The sequence below is a fragment of the Dasypus novemcinctus genome, chromosome 10, assembly GCF_030445035.2.
Source record: "Dasypus novemcinctus isolate mDasNov1 chromosome 10, mDasNov1.1.hap2, whole genome shotgun sequence".
Classification (NCBI taxonomy): Eukaryota; Metazoa; Chordata; class Mammalia; order Cingulata; family Dasypodidae; genus Dasypus; species Dasypus novemcinctus.
The window spans coordinates 33,566,894-33,577,253 of NC_080682.1; the positions used below are offsets into that span (position 1 = coordinate 33,566,894).

At 33.6% G+C, this 10,360-nt stretch overlaps 1 pseudogene; it reads right to left on the reverse strand.

Annotated features, from left to right (window-relative positions):
- Window positions 1-6,749: 6,749 nt before the first annotated feature.
- LOC101415710 (olfactory receptor 5T3-like) lies at window positions 6,750-9,790 on the reverse strand (annotated as a pseudogene).
- Window positions 9,791-10,360: the final 570 nt, after the last annotated feature.

A 10,360-nucleotide genomic window follows, 5' to 3' on the forward strand; every position in this document is an offset into this window, starting at 1 on the left:
GGGTTTTACAAAAACCTATTTTAAGATAGTTCAAAGTCTATTATAAGTATTTAATAATAAATAAGTTTGCTACAGAAAATTCACTATGATAAAAGTATAAACACACACAAGTATAAATAAGTTTTGTATGCATAAAGGAAAATATTGGAGTAAATATCTAAAGAATAACAATATCTATGAATGATTTTTATTTTTGTCTTTGAATTTTGTTGTATAATAATTTTTGGATAATAAACAATGTTCAATCTTTTTATAGTGTTTTTAAATATAAAACTATTTCATTATTAAAAATGTGCTATTACATGCCTCTGGTTGTTAATGACCTGGCTTTTCAGATACACATTAATTTGGCATTTCTCTAGAAATACATACTCTTTTATCCAGTCATAATTTAGAACATGACAAAAGAACACAAAAAATACAGCTCACAATCAGTAACTTCTAAGGGGAAGATAATTTTCTGTTTATGTTATAAAACTGACACATTTGGATTAGTCCTTAAACTTTTATCCTAGGCACCATATTAAGGAACCTTGGAAATTAGTCCGAGGGATGACCAAGTATTTCACTATCAGCATTCTTCAATGTAAGAGGTACCCTAGCATAATCAGGGTAAAAGACAACTGATACTCTGCTCTGCTTATATTCACAATAACTCCCTGGTATACATGTTAGACAAAATTTCCAGGTGAATTCTCTATTTACGAAGGACCTGAAGAAAAATTTTAGGTTGATTTATTTTCTCTTAAAAAAAATTCTCCACAAAATATTTATCTTATCTCAAAGGAAACAAATATTATATCATAGAAATTTCAGACTCCCCTAATGGCTTACATCTTTTGTTTGTGAGATAACTTGTAGTTGAAAAAAATTTAGAGAAATAATGCTAGAAGTTTTTCAATAACTTTGATCATGGTAAGGATTAATCTCAAAGTTAGAGATTTTTAGTTTATCTCAAAAAATTTGAATATTTTTAGAAAGATTCATACTCTTATACATATTATGTAGACTTTACTTAAGTAATGCCAAGATTTGTAGAAATTGAAATATAGAGCTTACAGAATCAAAGTCAATAAACAATGTGAATACATTGAAAATATAATTTTTGGAGGAAATTTGATTAAATAATCTGTTAAATAACATCTGAAAATTAATAGTAATATGTGCTTTATAATAATAATATCTTTAAGGTTTTAATTTCTGGTATGTTTTTGGTACTAAATAATATTAGATAGAAAAGAACAGTGAATGATACATTAAAACTCTCTATAATTGTTTATTCCATAACTAACAATTTTTTACTTGCTGAAATTAAATGGAAGTAAGACTAGAGTGATATGAGTATGATCTGTGGACTCAAAAAAACTTGGTGGAAATACAGAGTCAACAATACTTAATGGTTGTGACTCTGAGTAAGTTACTTAAATTTCTGTGCTATTTTAGTCCTCTAAAAATGTGCGCAATAGTAATAACTTTGGTATAATATCTGGATATATATGGAAACGAAGCATTTATAGAGGTGTCATGTTCATTTTATTTATGGAACATATATATAATATGTGTATGTCTGTGCTTCTATTATATAATATACAAATGTCATTTTACTTGTAATTGGCACACAAATTAAGATTTTTTTCAGTCACATTTTGAAAATTACTTTTTATTATGAATTTCTAGAATCACTAAGCTGATTTATTTTTGTAATGCCAGATCATTCCTATAAACAGAAATGTTTTGGAAGTCATTTATGCTAAGTATCATCTGTGATTTCTCAACAGTTTTCATCAGTTGAACACTACGGATAGTAGGAATAGCACAAATGTGCCTAACTTCATCCTTGTGGGATTGGCAGACTCAGAAGTGATCTGGCAGGTCCTCTTTAAATTATTTCTCTGTATATGCCCTAACACCTTTCTGGGGAATGCATGGGTGATACTGATTATTTGCCTCAATATCAGCTTCATACATGCATGTACTTTTTCCTTAGTCACCTCTCATTCCTTTACCTCAGTTACTCAACAGTCATCACACCTGAAACCTTAAAGAGCTTACTTACAACAGCTCTATTTCATTCATTGGTTGTTTCACCCAGTTGTCTTTCTTTTTCTTCTTGGCTGTCACTGATTTTTTCCTTCTCTCTTTAATGGCCTATGATTGTTATGTAGCCATCTGCAATCCTCTTCACTACTTAGTTGTTACGTCAAGGAGACTCTGCTGCAGTCTCATCACTGTGTCCTACATGATTGGGTTCACTGAATCATTACTCAACCTTCATTGCATGAACACTTTGCATTTCTGTAACTCCAATGTAGACTATCATTTTTTCTGTTACTCAACTCTAATTTCACTGAAACTCGTGATGCTGAAATCATGATACTCATTATCAGCAGTTTAAACATAACGGTGTCCCTTATCACAATCTCTGTGCCCTACACATTCATTCTGTCTACTATCTTGAAAATTAATCTACTTCTGAGAAACACAAAGCCTTCTATACTTGTGCTTCCCACCTCCAGGAGTCACCATCTATTATGGCATTTTGGTTTTTGCTTATTTAAAACCAAAGAAGTTCTACTCCTTAGGAAAGGATCAAGTGGCTTCTGTCTATCACACATACTTTGCAGAAGACACAGAGGCCTACACACACTTTCATATACACATCATTCCTGATGCTGCCTGGAATATTTCTATTTATTTTCTTCCTGAAATTCCCTTCCCTGGATGATTGCATGGGACTTTTTTCATTCTCTTCCTCTTAAGACCATATCTTACCACCTCATTTAAAGTCACACTTGCTCCATCATTCATCAATGTTGCCTTTATTTTCCACAGTAGTTATCCCCATCTGACTCTATATATTTTGGCAATGTCATTTTTTTCTTCTCTGTTTTCCCCCATGTTGAAAGCTCTATGAGCACAAGACAACTGTGCTCAATGCTCAATGCTTTATCCCCAACACTTAGAAGAGAGCCTCAATAAATGTGTTTGAATGGCTGAATACTACAGATGATGAAACTAGGATACAGAGATTTTATAGCTTGTTCATAATTAGGCAACAATTTTAAGGCAAATTCAGATTTGAACCCAGACAGTCTGGCATTAGAGTTCATATTCTTAATCACCACATTACCATGTGACATTTTTGTCTATAAAGTAAACTATGCACAGCTAAAAGCATATATTATATTAGAAAGTGTTAACAAATACATTGATAAGAGGCATATGTTGCTGGCAGATGTCACTAGAGCTGCTTGTAGTAGACAGTGTAATATTGGAGAAAGCTTTTAAATATTCTGAAACATGCATGTACTTCCCTATTTTCAGAAAGAAAGAACTCTGGACAGAAGGAGTGATTTGATTGAGCTGGAGAAAACATCTGTATTACTCAGAGATAAGCTGTTTGGTATAAGAATGGGCTTCAGAAACAGTGGTTTAACAATGGGGAAACTATTGTCATTGGATATAACAATATAGACTTTAACTTATTAAGCTTTGTAGGTGGCTCTTTTTCTTGAGATAATCCTGGAAACCAGGCTTCTATGTTGTTGCTTTAATATCACCACAGATGTCTTCTTCTAATGGGTAGAGTTCTTCCATAGCACACTGAATACATTTCAGGCAATTACTTCTAAAGTAATTACAATTTACAAATTAAATATTAAATACATATTTTTAGCATCATTTGTGTCTATATTCAGACACAGTTATCCTTCTATTACATATCCATGCCTGGATAATTTTTAAAGAACAACTATGCTAGCAAATAGTATTTTTCTGTGTGTTTGTGTTATTTTTCCTTAAGAAAGTCTTTATTTTGTTCTTATATTTGAAGGTTTTTTTACCATGGGTATTGAATTATGGAATATTTTTATGTATATCAGTATTTTAAATATAGCTTCTGGCTTATATAATTATCAATGACAAGTCTCATAAAAATTATTTTTCTTCTCTTCATGAAATTTATTTTCCTTAGACTGCATTTGTAATTGCATAATTATCTTTGTTTTAAAGCAGCAAGTCTGGTGAATCTCTATGTATTTTATGATTGGTTGAGTTTTTTGTGTTTTTTTTACTATTTTGCCTTCCTATGGAATCACTGACATCTGAGGCCCTATGATTTGAAGTCTTTCTCTATTTTTGGAAATGTCTTGGCCATTATCTCCTCAAATATTTCTTCTGGTCCATTCCTTCTCTGTTCTTATTGCTGAAGCCTAAATATATCTCATTGCTTTTTGATATTTTTTTACCCATACTTTATTTTTTGTTTAACTTTGCTTCTTTTAAGATAATTCCTGTCAGCTTACCTTCAAGTTCAGTTATTCTTTTCTCAGTTGTACTGATTCTACAGATGAACTTGTGAAGGATTTCTGATATTTTGATTGTGTGTGTGTTTTTAAAAGTTTATTCCGAGCTCTTTCATTGGATACTACGTATATTATCCATCTCTGTATCTGTACATGGTGTTCCCATGCATCTGAACATCTTGTTTTTCTTCTCCTTTAGATATTTTACACTAGTAATATTCAATGCTGTTTTGACAAAGGCCACTGGAAATACCTGTGGTTCAACAAGTTGGTTTTACTATGCAATGCAATGAGGAAGAAATCACACCATGAGGAAATGTGCAGTTTCTAAGTAAGAAGATTTTAGAAACAGCCTATGGTAGGATTTAGGCCCTGGCTTGATAATTAGGGAGAGCAATTGTATTGTAGATTGACTTCTATTAGAAAGCAGCAACATTTCTGTGGTTAGGGATCTCAATAAATTGTGTCTATTACTAGGGAAAACTGATGCAAGAATAAAGCTGTAGTTCTCAAAATAATAGTAGTCCTTAATTTGATAGGGGAATGTTTAGTATTTTGTGACATTTACAGTGACCTCTTAAAACATGTCCCAGGTAGCTTCCAATCTTTGTCATCATCATTCAATAGAGACTAGCATAGAAGACTTTGAGAGTGAATGTAAAACCCTTGATTCTAGGTTTCTCTTCTCTTTTCACCTCACACTTAGCTCAAATTTGCTTTAACAATTCCTTATAATCAAGCTAACTTATTATTATTTGTGTGTACTATGACCACCTCTTTCTTCCACCTTCTGATAAAGTTGTAGTGGTTCATTTGTCATATCTCCTAATTGAGGGTCTGGCCACCTTTTGGAATTCAAATTACTGGGATTTTTTTCCAGTCTCAATTTTTTGGTGGGCTCTGGAAAAGTTATTATTTTTAGATTGTCTGGCTTTCCAAAAAGTGTTAGAGTTTTTTTAGTTTTAGAGTCAATCTGCATCCTAAGTAGAAGCAGAAGTTCTATGTTGCTTCACATATCTCCTCCCTGTGTAACTTCACTCATGCCATTAGTATAATATCTTTCTGGGGTTCTAGTTCTGTACTTTAACAATGTAATGGAACTTCAGGATAATGTTCTCCTTTTCTCTCTACCTCCTTTCCTTCTCATTTTGTCTTTCTCCTTTTTCTTCTCTTCATTCTTCTTCTTCTACATCTACAACTCCTTCTACTTCTAATTTTTCTTTAACTTTTCCTTCCACTTCTATTCCTCCTTTTTCTTTTTCTATTTTTACTTCTATTTTTATTGTCTTCATCTTACTGATCAGCCAGGATAAAAACCTGCAAATTCTACATGTATCAGCCATCCGAATGATTTGTCAAATCTAGTGATACAATTTCTCCTTACTTCTTAAAAACATACCATCCTCTTTTTATTTGTACCATTGACCTAATGAAGAAATCATTATTTCATAAGGTATTGTCAGGTGACCTGATAATCACTAGACAAACTGAAAAGATCGTTTTGTTATTTTATTCTATATATTACAGAATGTAAATATAGGGACTCCATAGCCAGGAAACTTAGTTTTAAATACTTGTATCACTCATATGAGCAATGTGGTTTTGAGCAAATTACTTAGACTACATATGACTTTTTTCTCATCGGAAATCTGTGATGATAGGTAATAATGGGCTCATGTCTTGCACTTAATATGAATATGTAATGAGTTAATATACAGAAACATGAATATATTGCCAAGGAACTACTAAGCTGATACAAGTGCTAACTATTGCTTTTAAACATTACTCATTTCTTTATCACAGTTCTTTAAAAAGATACTAATTTTCTGTGTTAACTATTATGCCCTCAAGATAGATATGTGTGAACAGACAAAATCTTCCCTTTAAGCAATTGCATTTTAAATGTAGTGGTAGATTTAGATAGCAATCAAACTTTGAAAACAAAAGACATTAAATGATGAATTTTTTTATACGGTGTGGGTAAATGTGAGCACATTTATCTAAACAATAGAGCTGAAAGGTGAAGTGTGAAAATTATTTAAATTGAAAATAACATATATCATTTTATCTTATTGGCCTGATGAATATAAAATTATGGGCATTGTTTATTTTCATCATTTGGTTTCTACTTTACTAGTAGAAAAAGAAAATAGTACAACTTTAATGCAATTTAACTTGACGTAATTTTGTCTTATATTTGGACTGAATTATTCGTCAGATATTAATAGGCATAATTGAAGGCATCCTTGGTCCTAGGGGTAATCTCTTTTTTTTCCCATATAAAAATTATTTTTCTTAATTTGAAGGCAGAAATAACCTGATGAACCAGGGTGCAACCATAGCTAAAACTTTGCCCTGTGAACGAAGCCTTAAAATGATCCATGAATGATGTGAGCATTTTAATTTTTATAGGAGATGGATATTTAGAAGCACTCCTGAAATAGTTTATCCCTGTTTTACAAGAACGAAAAACAAAAATTAATGATTGGGAAAATAAATTTTTGAGATGTTGTGGTTTCAAATAACTGAATTTCTTTATAACACAGCATGATACGACAAACTCAATGGTTTGTCTCTGAAAATTTCTTTTTTTTCCAGGAGGACATCTGAGTAAATATTTAAAGATTACTTCACTATCCAACATGTGTTTAATCCCATATTGGTATAGATTCTCTTTGTATAACTGATTAAAAATAAAAGTACTGAAAAATTTTTGATTAAATCTCAAATTCATTCTTAACAATGAACTTCCTTAGTACCTAATTTTTCTGGGAATGTAATTGTGGACTCAGAGGACAATCATCCCTGGTGGTGAAAAACGAAATTTTATTGAAATAAAAGTAAATTTCCACGCCTGATATCTGTTCAAATAAAATGTATGAGAACAAAAATAAATAGAGCAGAATAAATAAGTCAGAAGCAGGTGTGTTTTGAATAAAGATGGTCATTTCTCAGGGACTTACTCATTGGGAATATCTTTGATGATTGTTAACAAATGAAAGTTCATTTCTCAAAGATACAGTTTAAAGGCAGTGCTAGGAAACAAGCAAAAATCGGCATCAAGGGAACGCCCACAGGTAGGCTGCTAGCTTATCAGAAATAGTTCATCTGAAATAGCAACTAGTTGAAAACTATACACTATTGCTCTTCCTGAACCTTAATTATACTCTCAATATATATTATATATTTTAATAATAATTATGGGAAATTATGAATGGATCTAATAAATTTCAGTGATTAGACAGTGAGAAGGAAAAAATGGGATAAATACTGTGTTAAGCCACAGAGAGAAAAAGGCATGTTCAGGTAAGCAGATATACTCAACTGATAGAGCATCTGTCTACCATATGGAGGGTAAAGGGTTCGATCCTCAGGCCTCCTGGCCCATGTGGTAAGCTGGCCCATGTGCAGCGCTGCTGCGCACAAGGAGTGCCCATGAGCAAGGTGTGCGCCTTGCATGGAGAGCCACCCTGTGTGAAAAAAAAGCACAACCTACTCAGGAGTCACACCACACACACACACAGAGCTAACACAGTAAGATGACACAACAAAAAAGAGATTCAGATTCTCAGTGTCACCTGATAATGCAAGCAGATACAGAGGAACACACAGCAAATGGACAGAGAGCAGAAAATGGGGGGGAAGGGGAAAGAAATAAAATAAATATGTTTTAAAAAGACATGTTCAGAGGGCTAGATGGATCAAAGAGGGTAAGAGTACATGGAGTAAGTGAGCAAGCAGTAGGGAGAATTTCACAGGGATTCCAGAAAGGGGAATTAGCTTCATAATGAATGTTGAAAATTTACAAAACAATATGAGGTTATATCAAGCTGCCATCTCCTAAGAACATCTTCTGTAATTATAGTAAGTGAAAATAAAATACAAAAAGATTACCAATTTCAATATAAGTTAATCAATGAAGTTTTAATATGGATCAGTTTGAACTTAATTATGGACATATAGATAACTCATTTTATCTATAAATATAATATGATGCATTGGTGGACAGATTAATGCTTTCTTTGCAACCATTTTAAAATATGCATGCACTAGTAATTAAAATCACACAATATGTTCCGTAGTTTCTAACAGTAGAGATTTTGGTTGATATATAACATTCTTCTATGTTTTGCTCAATGCTTAAATTGTAGTTTATTTATAAACCAATTTCTTTTAAAAATTTTTTCATTACCTTTTTTTTTAAAATTTAATCCCGCCCCCCCCCCCGACCCCGGTTGTCTGTTCTCTGTGTCTATTTGCTGCCTGTTTCTTTGTTGGCTTCTGTTGTCATCAGCGGCACGAGAAGTGTAGGCGGCGCCATTCTTGGGTGGGCTGCACCTTCTTTCGAGCTGGGCGGCTCTCCTTACAGGGTGCACTCCTTGCCCGTGGGGCTCCCCTACATGGAGGACACCCCTGCGTGGCAGGGCACTCCTTGCGCGCATCAGCACTGAACATGGGCCAGCTCCACACGGGTCAAGGAGGCCAGGGGTTTGAACCGCCGACTTCCCATGTGGTAGATGGACGCCCTAACCACTGGGCCAAGTCCGTTTCCTTTCATTGCCTTTTTAACATCTTTGTTCCTTAAACTATAGATGATAGGATTCAGCATGGGAATCACAATAGAGTAAAATATAGACACTGTCATATCATTGCCCAAAGCATAGCTAGAATTTGGCTTCACATACATGAAGAAGACTGTCCCATGGTAAACTGACACTCCAGTTAAGTGAGAGCCACAAGTGGAAAAGATTTTGCCCCTCCCTTCAGTGGAATGCATTCTCATAATGGCCAAAATAATGAAACCATAGGAGATCGAGACAATTTGAATATTGGATATCTCCATCAATCCCATGAAGTAGAAGAGTAGAAGCTGATTGATGTGTCAGGACAACAAATAGCAAGAAGTGGAGGGATGTCATGAAGCACATGTCTAATTTCATTGGATGCACAGAAGGAAAGGCTAAAAGTGGCCACAGTATATAAAATACCATCCAAAATGCCACCACCATAGGATGCAATCATTAGTGGCACATAGACTCGGGGTGACATATTAACTGCATATAGCACTGGGTTGTAGATTGCTACATAGTGATCGTAAGTCATTGCAGCCAAGAGAAAAATCTCTGTGGTCTCAAATCAACAAAAAGAAACATCTGAGTTGCACATCCAAGAAATGAAATGGCTTTATTCTCTGTCAGAAAATTGACTAACATTTTGGGGGTGACAACTGAAGAATAGCAGGCATCCAAGAATGACAACACACTCAGAATATAGTACATGGGGTTGTGGAGCCAAGAATCCCCAATGACCAATACAACCAGCCCCAAATTTCCTACCAGAGTAAAGAGATAAATTGCTAGAATTAAAAAAAGGAAGACTTGCAGTTTAAAATCATCCGTTAAGCCTAGTAATATAAACATGGTGACTTCAGTCACATTCTTCTCCTGGTTCTTGTACGTATCCAAATTCAATGGCAACCTTGACATTTCAGTTAATATTTATAGGTTCTCAAGGCATCCCCTGAGAAAATAGAGACCACTCAGTTATATCCTTATCTTTGCTTCTTGGAAGAGCATAAGGGAATCCAAGGAGTTGATACAATTTGTAATGACAAAGAAGTAAGTTGAGCCAAGTGGATGAATTACCCTGTGTAAATTAAAGAATACATTTCACCATTCATTTATTTGTTAAAAGGGGAAAAAATGCCAATTTAAATATTTGTTTTCCAGTTCATTTCTGATCAATTTTCTACATCCTTTTCTCATGTACATTATCTTAAATTTTACCGACACAATTGAATATTGAGATTTTTAAATCCAAAAATATTATAGTGAAAAGCATAAGTCTGGTTTCTGGTCTTATATTTGCTACTATGTGCATAAAATCCCTTCTCTTAATTGTTGTAATTGTGAAGTTGAACAAACACACATCACACGATTCTATTAAGTTTAAGAAAGAAGCAGGTATGATAATTATGTAATTTAAAATGCTTCCAGGTGACTACAAACTCAGATAAGTTATACTTACATTTCAACTTATCTTACAGAAAAACCCCT